Raw genomic sequence first — 13594 nt, forward strand, 5'->3', positions numbered from 1 at the left:
CCCAAATCAATAAACTTATTACGAGTACTTACACACCTTATATACGTACATATATAGATATATATATATATCTGTATATCTTACAATTCATATCCCCTTTTTGGTTTTTATACGGAAAAATCTTAATTAAGCATTTGCTTGCCCACATTTTTATGAATGAAATGACGAGCTGCTCTCTGTTCCGGCCCCGCCCCCTGTCCCTAATTTTCTTTAGCAACTCCCGCCCGCCCGCTGCTACTATTACCGCAATTTAAGTGGAATTACTTGTGGCCTGTAAATCTTTTGAATTTTTATTAAAAACAAAAACGCCAAATGGAAATTCGTTTGATTGTGCTACCTGGGCGCGTGTGTCTGTGTGTGTCTGTGGGAGTGGACTCTTACGGCGAAGATCGGGGGCTGGGATCGCTGCTGCACACTTTACGCCCAACACTTTCGACATTTTTATTAATGAAATTCGCAGAAAAGGTGGCCCACTGACGAACCGAATGAAGTACTCTCACCTAGCCACGTCCCATGTTCATGAACCACGACTGAGCGCACGATCTCTCAGGCCCCATTCGCAGCTACATTTTTATATATTGGAACTGGTAGGGCGTACACTTCTAAACAAATTGGGTGTCAAAAAGTGCGCACATTTCAAAAGATTTAACCGTTTTGCAGTTTGCTTTGATCTATGCCGACGACGCAGACGCCGTCGAAGCGTTTATGTGCCTGCTACAGTGGAGCCTGTCTAGCTACTCGACTGTGTACAGTGGATGAATACCTAGAATGGCTCCACTGAGAGATGTACTTACAATCTCTCTAGTATTTACAGTTGTGACTTTTGATTACAGTTAATTTAGATTTAATGTTAAGGGCACTTATTAGCTTATATTTATATATTCCTTAGCTGATTACTTGTCGACTAAGAATAAATTAATAATAATAAAAGACACACAAAAATCTGAAACTTGTTTCTTGGGTCTCAATATGTGCTGTTAGTCAAGCACCACTGTGCCACATATTGGAATCGTTTGTGCTATTCTCAATATAAACACGTAGTATATCTTTTATCTGATTTGGTTTTAATACCACGCGCCGCCTGCGAAAAAAGCGTCAACGCTGCAAAAATGCGCGGCGAAGGCGCTGTTTTTTATAAACTAACACCAATGCCAGCGGCAACAGCCGCAGCCCCAGTTCGAACAGATCTGAGATCTCCCCCAGGGCAATGTGATCTCAAAGAAGATCAATCCGAGCGCAGCGGCGGCAAATTCGCAAACGCAGTGAAAATCGCAATTGTAGCTGAGGCAATGGAAAGTGTATATTGAGTTGTCTGTTGGCCGCAGGCCGGGATTAGGGGTGAAACAATTGATGATGGCTGGGATTCGATGCGATTCGATGGGATTGGCTGGCATAGGGGGATGCCACCGTGCTTGAGCATCGGCGTCTATTGTGCTCTCTATTATTTCGGTAGGTGTCTCTAGCTCTATCTGTGGCCCATTTGCAGCCGCTTTGTTGTGTAATTGTTTGTTTACGAGTTTGCAACAAAGCCCAGACAAAAGGCCATGGCCAAAAGAGATTTTATAGTTCAGCGGTTCACACACGTACCAACAACAAAACAAAAAGAAAACCAAAGCAAAAAAAGAGCAGACCAGAAATGAATCAAAATCGAAATCCAAAGCTGCAATAACAAAATCATCTTCCAGCCATGAATCTTCTTCTTCTATGTACTCGGAGGCATGTCAAATTATATCTTGTGGCTCGTTCCGCGCGCCTCGTTTATCGTTTTTTGATTGTTTTTTTCATTTTCCATTTTCCGCTTTCGATTCTCTTGTGTTTGGGTAGCATTTTGCTCTTATCCACTGGCGCTCCTCACGACTAATTGTGGCTGACATTAATGTCACTCTGTATTAAATATAGCCTCCCAACAGAGAGTCTGTCTGCGGCCCGCTCTCAGCTCCATTCATATTTTGGGAGTCAGATGTGTGTGCCCTGCACGATCATGCCATCCGAGGGGGCTCCGAGGCGACTAAGCAACGTGTTGACAGCAAGTGACAGACACATTCATTAGGCGGAATGATTCATATGCCATTGCGGATGCAGTGGGCTATGGACTAATTGGAAAGGCATTAGCTTAAATGATTTAACGTTCTGGTTTCTTGCTGTTGATCAAACAGTTGAGCTGGAGCTAGACATGATTAGGTATGGGCTCAAAAGCTTGATTTATGTTTCAGGTATATATGTGCTTGATGGGTCCTTTATTGATTCAGCTTAGCATGTTCTGATCACAATTGATGCTGCTTAACACAGATTGATGTAAGTATGCCAAGAAGTCTGAAGAGCTTTCTATCAGAAGCTCTGATGAAGCTGGTTATGATTTGGAGTAGGTAGAACAGTTTGATTTACGTCTAAAGTTCATTCCCCGTTCATGCAGCTGCCGCATAAAGTAAATTTGATAAAATTGCAATAAAATAAGGCCGTAAGCCGGAATGCTCGCTTATTGCGTAAGAGGCAAACCAATTATGGATTACAACCTCAAGTCCATATGCGCGAATAATATTATGAGTGTAAATATTGTCGCACCATGCACGAGGGGGTGGCATGTGCCCCGTGCACAATGTGTTCACAACATTTCATATGCACGCTGGGGGCACAGATCGGACACACATGGGGCGCGGCCAAGTAGCCTCCGGTTGCTTGGCCAGAGCGCGCGACAATGCGAAAAATTGTTCAATCGATTGCCAAGCAAAAAGCCAGAGCAGAGCAGATGAGGCACCTCCCACTGCCTGTGCCTGGCTTGAAATCAAAGAGTGCTGCCGGAAAATCAAAGGTTCTTTTCGCATCGGCTCGGCTAGGAGTATATATAAATATATATATATATATATATATATATATATATGTATATGTATATATAGATATATTTATGTACATACTGGTAGCTCACATGTTTTTTTGTGCCTGATTGTTTTTTATCCATAAGAAGCCTCGGGTCACAATTTATAATAGACTTCTTGTATATTTGTATATCTGTGGCACAGGTGCAAAAGTTCACAGGGCACTTGGACTAGGAGTTTGAGCGACTTGGAGACGAGGACCTTTGCCGAGTTCTGTGGAAATTCAATAGAATTTCGGGGCAAGCGGCATTCCCGTGCTTCCTCAGACGCTGCGTAACACGAGCAACATCTGCATACAGTAAATTATACAATGAGTGCGTAACCATAAAACCTGTCCCGGTCACAAAGACCAATCCAAATTCAAGTGTCATGCTATTTTTGGTCTCGAAATTTGTCGCCTGTTCGCCTCAAGTGGACCCAACGAGCATGCCAGACTGCCGGGCGACATTTCTAGACATCATTCAGCTAAGTCGCACTATTTGTTCATGTTACATGAGCTTGAGCTGCATCCAGCACGACTCGGCCCGAGCTGGGCTCACAACATTGTTTGCCCAGCTCGACGTGGTTCCATCTTGGGACAGCTCCTCGCTCTTAATTGTTGGTCATGCACTGACGTTGCATTTATTTATGGTTTTCTTAATGAGTCTCATATTTATTACACTCTGACATTGGGCTGACGACGGGCACGGGCTCGAGCTCAAGGCATAGTGATAGGCATCCATATTTGAGCACAACATCCATATCCACATCCAATCCACATCCACGCTTTGAAGTCGGGTCAGCGGCGCAGGGGAAATACGTGTCATATTTCATTAACGGGGTCCCATTCAAATATTTTGGGCAGTTAAGTATATCATCTCTGGCTGTGTGTGTAATTTGAATATGCACTTGAAATTGCATGGAAATTAGTAGTTGTCGCGCCCTTCGTCCAACACTTATTCCGGTCTGCTCTGCTGCAATGCGGAAATACTTAAGGCGATGACCAAAGCCCGAAATTTTAAGTTGAATAATTATTTGTTTTGGGTTACATTCGTGACGGTTTGCTGAGGGGAAATGGGCGTGACAGCCGTGGAATCTTTTGCCCTCAAACACAATGTGAATGTGAAGTGAATGTCTCTTATTATTATATTATATTATTAAATGAAAGCGTACTAATATATATAAGATAAGCATTCTATTTATCAATTTGTGGAAGGACTCTCAGCTGTTTAGGCCAGCTTAAAACCTCCCCTCTTTGCCGCGCCATACTTCCCACTTAATTAGCATTTCATAAGAAAAACTCAAAATTTGACTTAAAAACTGGGTAAGCTTAATTCAGTTTATATATCTCAGAGCTTTGCGGCATTAACTACGCATCTTTGAGGTCTGGTCTTTGTCATATGCCAACAATCAAATCCCAAGCCAAGCCAAGCCTATTCTGTACGCCCCTTCTCGTTAGCCAACAGGCGCCCACAATCAATTAACTCTATCGTCAAATTCTAAGCACCCACACACCCACCTAACAGCTGCTGCTGCTGCTGCTGCTGCTTAAGAGGAACATTTGTATTCGTATCTTCGGGCCACACACCTTTAAGCTCTGGCTAGAGCCACAGTCGCCGCTGGGCCAAAATTGATAACATTGTAACATTGTCCGCAACAACAAAACGTTGAATTTTCTGCATATAAATGAATTAATTTTCAGCACACACAGACACAGAGAGAGAGATACACGCATATCGAGCGCAGCCCATCCTGAAGGCTGGAGGCTGTGTATAGGGCTAATTTCCATAAACCCTGAACGGAAGAAGTCGCAACGCCATTGTTATGCTAAGTGGGAATTCTCTTGGTGTGTGTGTGTGTGTGTGGAGCAGGGGCATATTGCCAAAAAAGGGGTTGCAAGGACCACCAGGTTGAAGTGGATCTGGACTTGGCTTGAGAGTCCAATGAGATAGAAAGAGAGAGGGAGAGAAGAGAGGGAATGCGAATAGATTGTTCTGTTAGCCAGCGGCCAGGCTAAGCTCACCACCAAGACAAATTGTTGCCCAATTGTTCGTAAAAAATAAAAGAGCAACCCGTGTAAGCACCTTAAATAACTGAACAGCATTAGAACTAACTGTAACTGTTTATATTTTTCTCACATCGAGCCTAATCGTGCGCATGAGGGTGCGCTCCCAAAAAAATCTAAACCAGGCCCATGGCTCAATCCATTGGGAATTCAGCTGAGCTGTAGACTGTGTAGGCTGTGTGAGCTGCCTAATGCCCATTGTGCAGTTGCTTGAAATTGCCTGTGAAATTGCATTGAAATGCGAATTGCATTAGGGCAGCAGCAGCAGCAGCAACAACAACAAAACGCCCCTGCGGTCCTGTCAATCACAAGTCGTAAGGTGTGCGCTGTCAGATTTTCTTGGGTAGCGGGCGCTATAAATTTTATACGCTTCTCGAAACTTTATTTTATGGCTGCGGCAACAATGGCTGGGGTCGGGGCTGGGGCCTAGGAACGCCGTTAATTTACGAGATATACTCCCCATGGTTTCGCCTCTACATCTCTACTCGTTATTGTATACAAAAAAAGATTAGAACCAAATCCAAATTCAAATCCAAAACCAAGCAATCTTGCGTGCGCCATTCGTGTGAATTTGAAATAAAACACACTGCAACATTGGCGAGCTGCAGAGCGGGAGTGCGGGACATGGTGAGCCGAGAGGGAGCCAAATGCAAAGTGCTTGGCTACACAGACACATATACATATATATAGATATATATATAAATATATATATTTACAGAATCATGTAAAATCTGCAGCTCGAAGGCGCACAGATGCCGGCGACATGCCACAAATGGACTGCCAGACAGTTGGACAGCGCTGTGACAGCGCCCCTGATCGCTGTAAGGAGTCAACCCACCAGGCACTATCACGCTCCACGCTCCACGCTCCACGCACCACGCACCACCAGAGACCATGTGTCAAGTCTCGCTGCATGTTTGTGGAACGTTTAAAAAATATTTTCTTGTAATTTGGTAAACTAATTGTTGCCGTTTGTTTTGACAATAAGGCATTTGTAGCTTTTCAGCGATGCTAACTGACGATTTGATTGACTTGAGCTGACAGCCACGACACGCCCGCGCCCCGCCCCGCCCCCTCTTGTCATGCGCTTTAGTTCTTGTCTCCCTTCTGACTGATGCTCCGGCACTTTTCCACTGCTTGTTGCTTGGGGTTTTCCGGTAGTCATTGGCATGCTGCATTGCATTAGATCTTGCATTATGTTCGACATCGACATCGACATGTAATTGATATATTGGCACCTCTTTGCCCATGTCCCCCTCAGCCATGCTCCATGTCTGAACACATGTCGAGCTGTTTGTTTACTTGGCATTGTTTTAAAACTAATGCCGATCGCTGCAGTTTTCCATTTGGAGTGCAATTAGCAGCAGATCAAGTGGTTAATATGGTTTGTGGTGGGTCAGTGGATCCGAGATTCTTTTGTAACCGAGAGATTGACAATTGGAGCCAACCACTTGAGCCAATATCATATTTGATATTTGTATATATTTAGCAGTAACTCGTCGAATCGTTTGCCTCTCACAACATCTTTTGAGTTTCTATCCACAATTTACGCATTTGGCCCGCTGCAATCACTCAAAAATTCTATAGAAAATGCATAAAAACTCAAGCATGGTTTGTATACACAAATTTGTTTGCTGGTAATTAACAAATTTAGGGGAACAAAATCATTAATTCCAACAATATAAAATCAGAGTTTATTTCCAACAATAATACAAACATCAGGCCAGCCAGCCACGCCCACCCGCTACACGCCCCAGAGACTTTAGCCTCCCATTCGTCTTGGTTGTCGTCTCCATTTCTACATATATCAAAAGCCTAATAAGTGCTGAGTGCATTTGCCTGGACTCAGCTGCTCCCCCCCCCCCTCTCTCTCTCTCTCACTCTCTTTCTATATCCATAGATGTATCTGTATCCGTATTTGACCGGGGGCTGATTGCATGTGTTTTTTTTTCTGGGAAAAAACTGTCGACGCAACGTCTACGCTGTGCAGCAAGTCCATAAAACTCAGACGAGCGCATAACTGCAATAAGACCATTAAAAAGGTGCAGAACGACGATGCAGTTTATGGCCACATCGTTTAAATATAATGTGATATACTATATATACATATATACTATAGATATTTATAGGTGCTAAATAGCGATCAGACCAATTGACGTTTTGTGGCGTCTTCCAAGCGAGTCATTCATTGGCTTGGAACTCTGTGCGCTAATTGATTGATTGTGGGAGAATTTGAAGATGGGCAGGGAAATTGCATGGAAGATAGCTCAAAAGGTTGGTACATGATATATGTATATGTATGTATGTATATGTATATGTTAATAAGTTAATGTAATTATAGTTTCGAATTCTGTTGATATAAGTACTCAGTGCTTATACTCAATTCTATCAAGGCATGAGCTATAGCCTCTATTTCGTAGTTTCATATCATGAGAATCGCATAGAGAAGGCCTATTCATTCATTACATCTTCTTAATGCCTTCACATATATTTGGCTTTTATGATCGTCTCCATTGACAATTAAGAAACTGGAATCAACATATTTTCTTAACGACACTCTCGCAGCTTGGAAAGTGCCCTTGACACTTGGCTCTGCTCTGCCCGCCTGCCTTAGCCTGTACCCCAGTTCAATTACAAGCCGAGCTCTTCCTGTTTATTTAACTGATTTCTGTGCTCCACTTGCCACTACAAGAGGTCACAACGTTTCCTCTAGGGAAAAGTTAGTTCCACTTCTGTTACACAAATTTGTCAACGATCATAGCAACTAAACGTAATCATGATTATCAGCATTATGATTCAGCTTAGAGTACGCTTGAGTTTTCTCTGAGCTATACAAAATGGCCGCACGTCGAACCACCCTGAGAGCGGAGTTAGTTGACGCTCTAACTGTAAGTTGTTCGCATAGATAAATATTGAGTTTTTCAATTAGCACCCCCGAAAAGTTTGTACACTCGCTCTCTCTCTGTCTCCCTCTCTCTGTTCATCTCCCTCTCCTTTGCTCTTGTTGGTCTAACTTACCCTCGATTGCTTTTTATTCAGACTTTGTATCTCTGCGTAATGCTTCAGTTTTTTTTTGTCGTGCTTGCCCACCGTCTCGTCTGTTTGTCTAAAGGATCAGGAGCGTGTTTGCGTATGGGCGCGTTAATTGCCCATAGTGGCAAACGTTTAAAGCCGCCACAAATCCCGCCCCAGCCTTATGTCAAGAGCAGCCACCCTCCCGCTGCTTTTTACCTAGGCCTCGAGTTTGGTTTTGTGTGCTAAAAAGATAAACGACTGAGGTCGGAGGACGGCGAAACATGGAAACATGGAAACATGGATCTGGGGCTCTGGCTCTCTCGACTCTTGGCTCTTGGCTCTAGCGTTGTTTTTCATGTTGTAAAGTTAATTATAAATTAAATATTGATTCTGTGACGTGCGCCTGGGCGACAGTTGCTGGCGCTCATCAAATCTTCCCCGTCAGTTGGCCAAGTTCTGTAAACACATACACACACACAGATGCACAGATGCACAGATGCACAGATGCAGTTGCGAGTGTATCTGTGAGTCTGTATCTTTATTGCAATGCGTGGACATTCCCCGCAGTATGAAATTGATTGGTCACGTATGATTTATTAATATTTGCTTTTCATTACGCATACGCAGCAGCAGCAACAGCAGCAGGAGCAGCCACAGCAGCTGTTTTAATTGGTTTAAAATTTCCATCGTCGCGGTTTCCAATTGTCGTCTGCAATGCAATTACCTGCAGTGGTTGGAGGTGTAATGGCCACCAGCTGTGATCCATTCGATGTCTGTTGCATCGATTCAAATGCCACTTGCCATGACTTTTATGCCTCTTGAGTCTATAAAGAGTATTGATATATTAAGAATGGAACTCCAACTAATAACTATAAAAATTATATCAAGCAATATAAAACGAAACTTAAACCATGAAACACACTAAAAATGAATTTTATATCAGATAAGAATCAAGTTTATATATAGCATATGCTGATGGAAACTATGCATCATGCTTGCTTTATTGTTATAAACTATCTTTATCTTATTATTATTATAAATATTATTATCTTATTATTATTTTATAAAAGTTTAAAATAGTATGAAAAAATAAGCTTTAAATTAATTGTAAATTAAATTAATTGTCTACAAAATTTCTGCAAATATTACGCCACAAAATTGATTTTTATATATTTATAAAAATAATTAGAAAATAATATTAAATGATGTATCCAATAAATATCTTGAATAATTTTTAATTTATTAATATTAATATTTTATCTAATTATTTCATTAATAAACTCTTAACTCAACAGCTACAACGAGTTCCAAACTCACCTCAGAGTCAAAGTAGCGACGGCAAAACAGAAGGACGCACTGCTTCACATGGCACCAATACATTGATGTAAGTTACACATATATATAAATGAATGTATATGTGACGACAGGTAAGCTATAGCAACAGCCACAGTCACACATAGATAGCTAGATAGATGGACAGCCAACGACATGCAGACAGACGGGGACAGTGGGATAGGCGAACGGGCGAACGGTAGGTCGGCAGAAGCAAGTAATTTATGTGCGGGCTGTGCTGGCGGCCATAAACGAGCAAGAGCGAACTAGGCAATGGCAATGGCAGCGCCAGCAACGGCGATCGACTGGTCAAAACAAAGACAACAACAATAATAAAAGCAACAACAACAGCAGCAACAACAACAGAAGTAACCACTGGCTATGGCTGTGGCTGTGACTGTGGCTTCTGCTGCGACTCAGACTGCGCGGCCCGAACGAGTTGATGCTGCCGCAGTCGCAGTCGCTGCTGACGCTGGCTGCGCAGTCGAGGTGGTTATTTTCATAAATTCTCTAAGCAGCAGCAGCAGCAGCAGCGTTGCTGTGTGTGTGTATTTGTGAGATACAGTTGTACATCTGCGCTCTGTCGCAGTCGCAGCTGACTTCGGCATCAGCGTCGGCTGCCAGTGGGCGGAGCCAACAAAACAATTTTTGGCGAACTTTGGCGCTCATTTAAATGCTAAAACTTGTTTCGTTGTTGTTGTTGCTGCTGCTACTGCTTTTGTTGTTGTTGTTGTTGTTGCTTTTGTTGTTATTGTTACTGTAGCGGCACGCCCCAGTTAGATACATAAATATTTATGCACGATAGATACTTTTGCTAAGGTTTAGCCAAGGTGTGAACTGCGCCTGAGTGAGAGAGCGCGTGCAACAGAGACAAGGCGATGGCCTGTATGCCGCTGTGCAAGCGAGACAGCTTGGCTGCTGTAATGCCGCAAAAGGTGCAAAAGCTTTATTAGTGTTTTTTTTTCTTTGCTTTCTGGTCCAAGATTATGAAAAAGTTTGCCAAACGACACACAAAAATGCAAAATCGAAAATGGCTGCTCGACTGCTTTTTTCCTATATGTAATTTGGCTTTTTTTTTGGCTTTTTTTGGCTTTGGCTGATTAATTTTTATTTCATGCGCGTCGCTTATTTATTTATTTTGCTTGCGATTTTTGATTTTTTACAGGCCGACGCTGCCGAAAAACCTGGCCAGGTCGCCCGTCTGCTGTCTCCTAGCTGCTGTCTCCTGCTTTATGTTTATTATCGTTTTGCATAATTTTGCTAATTTCGCTGTTTATTTGCGCGCAACGCACAATCGATCTCAATCGACCGACCGACCGTCCGCCCAATGCCCCGCCCACTTGCCAGCCTAATCATTTATTGGCTTTGTGTTTGTGTCAATAATCGTTTATATTTGCGTATCTTTTTTGCTTTCAATTTTGACGATTGTGCTAATTTATTTTATTGTATTTGAATCTGTGTGTGTGTGTGTGTGTGTGTGTGTTATTGTTGTTATTTTTGCTACTGCGCTCCCTTTGTTGTTGTAGTTGCTTTGATTTGCTGCTGCTGCTTTGCTAAAATTTATTTGAAATTTTAATTGTAAAAATATTATGTTTTGGATTATGCGATTTATTTGTTATTAAACGGAAGTCATGAAATTGAAATTGAAAATGGAAAATGCAAAATGAAAATTGAACATGGAAAATTCTAATTGTAATTGTAATAGAGCAACGCTGTTTTGTCTGCATCTATCGCTTTGTTGTTATTTATTTGAAATGTATCCGCCGGATCAATTTGTGCAGCTCCATATGCTGCTCAAATGTATCTATATATATATATATATATATATATACATGTGTGTGTATGTAATGCACATAGTGTATGCTTTTTATTTTTAAATGAAGCTTGAAACATTTCAATTTTGATTGCCATTTATTGTTTGTTATTTCAATTGTTATTACCTTTGTTGTTGTTGTTGTTGTTGATTTGTTCTAACATTTTATGGCGCATAGATTTGCAATATTTCAATTAAATTGTCAGTGCATAATTTGATTTCTATATCACTGCACACAGGTGTGTGTGTGCATGTGTGTGCGTGTGTGTGGGAGTTAATTAATATGAAAGACAGCCAACTGTGTGAATTGATTGATTTGTGGGCTATATAAGAGTGTGATTTATATAGAATTTTTATATTGTTTAAGCAATAGTAAAATATTAGCCAGTTCGATTCGAGGCGAATTTAATTAATTTAGCTTAATGATGTGGGCATGGAAATCCCATAAACATGTGCAGATATAATGAATGAATCTGGAACAACATAGTATTAAATATAATTAATAAACATTGAGGTATGCAAGGCATGGCAAGTCCATCAAAAGAACTCTGCTTAAAGATCTTCATCTATACTAACTTAAGCCACATAAACAATGTGGAATTCATTTCAAAATTGAATTCTCCGGCTTCTTTTGCGCTTTGTGTAAACAACATAAATCGATTATTGATTATGTTAGGGTATCTCATGTGAGGCACATGAGCCCTGAGAGTTGCAAAGTGCTGAAATTGAATTTCCATGGGAGTAAAACCAATTAAATGGAAGCACTTTGCTGGCAACTGGCAGCCGCTGGCAGAAGGAAACGTCAGATAGTCGCCATTATGAATGCCCATTGAAATTGTGACAAACATTGTCAAGAGCTGGAGAGAGGGGAGAAGGGTGAAGCGAGACGCAGCAGCAGCAGCAGCAGGAGCAGGAGCAGGAGCCGCAACAAAAACTCAAATTCGGGCATAAGTGACAATTCAATAAGCCATGACGTGGCCCAATGTTTATTTAGCATATTGCGACGGCGAATGAGCGACGCTTGGCTGCCAAGGGCTGCGGCAGCGTCAGCGGCAGCGGCAGGAGAAGCTGTCGCTGCGGAAGCGAGCGAGCCAGGGGTAGCAGCGACTGGCTGCGGTTAAACGGTGCTATATGTTTGGCCAGACAATTTAACAGACTCTCTCGTCCACGTCGCGCGCCACTTTCGAGACGCTTTAACGCCGAGGCGACGGAGGCTGCGCTGCCACATAGTCAAAGTCGTCGTCAACGTCGTTTTCGTTGGTGTTGAAATGTTTATTTAGGACAAATTGTCAGTGTGTGTGTGCGCGAGTTGATGTGTAGGCAGTCGCAGCCAATGCATCAGCAGCAGCAGGAAATTGCTCATTGTACTTAGCCAGGGTTAAGATATGGCGGCTCAACTACCTTGTCAAACTAAGTACAAGAAAAAAGACGTTTACCAATTAATATGCTCCATTTTGGGTTAGGGTATTTATGAGCAGCAGTGAGGCGTCTGTTAAATTGACTGCGAAAACTGTGATGACTCGTCTCTGTGTGTGTGTGTGTGTGTGTGTCGCAGCATCCCGCACCCACGTCCATGCTCAACTTGGAGCTCAAGGCCTTGGCTGCATCTTTATTTTTTAGCTGTTTTTTGTGCGTCTTGTTTGCTTAACCGCGCGCCATTGACGACGCATTTTCCAGCTGCAACGCTCGAATAATTTTCACAGTTTCACGTACAATGTCATTTTCTATTGTTGTTGTAGGTGTTATATATGTTTGTCAGCTTACGTTTGGGCGTAATTGATTAGTGCAACTTGCTGACGGATACGTGTTTCTGAGCTAATTGACAACTTCCTTGGATGCAATTCATGGAATGATCTTCAGGTAACTGATAGTTAGATTTGGCAACGAAATATTATTTATATATAAGCTATACTTTAAATTAATTAGCCAAGTTCTTGTTAACTAAAGTTTCACTTTGAACTGTCGCAGAGCAGATGCTGCCGCTGCCATGACAACAGCCTTTAGCACTCGCCTTCTGCCTAGCCACGCCCCTGACTAACTTAGCCTCAGCTTACAGCCACATATATGTATGACTTAGTAGCTATTCGCCGTTTCTTAAAGAGTCAAAGTCTGGGGCACAGTTTCCTCCTGCTCGTCATCGTCTTCTTGGCTGCAGTTGTTTTCACAGTGTAAATATTTAAATATTTTCAAGACAAACATTTGATTGTTGTCTCTGAAAATATGTTGATAAAATATTTGCTCAGTAAACTGGTTAAAAATTACAACAATTCTCGAGTCGACTGGAGTCTTCGCTCATTTGGTCTAGTCTGTTGGCTTGTCTGTCGTTGTCTTAGCTTGACTTTGGCATTTGTTTCATATATTTTTCTCAACACTTTTCACTTTTCACGCAAGGCGTGGAAAAACAGCGCACAGCCTCCTCGGGTCAGGCCAGTTTTTGAGTTATATCCATTTGCATCTGGTGGTTGGCTCTTGCATAAATATGCAGTAGACGCGTGTGTTGATGTTTGTTGTTGTTAC

The sequence above is a fragment of the Drosophila hydei genome, unplaced genomic scaffold (genome assembly GCF_003285905.1).
Source record: "Drosophila hydei strain 15085-1641.00,03,60 unplaced genomic scaffold, DhydRS2 tig00008135-arrow-pilon, whole genome shotgun sequence".
Lineage (NCBI taxonomy): Eukaryota > Metazoa > Arthropoda > Insecta > Diptera > Drosophilidae > Drosophila > Drosophila hydei.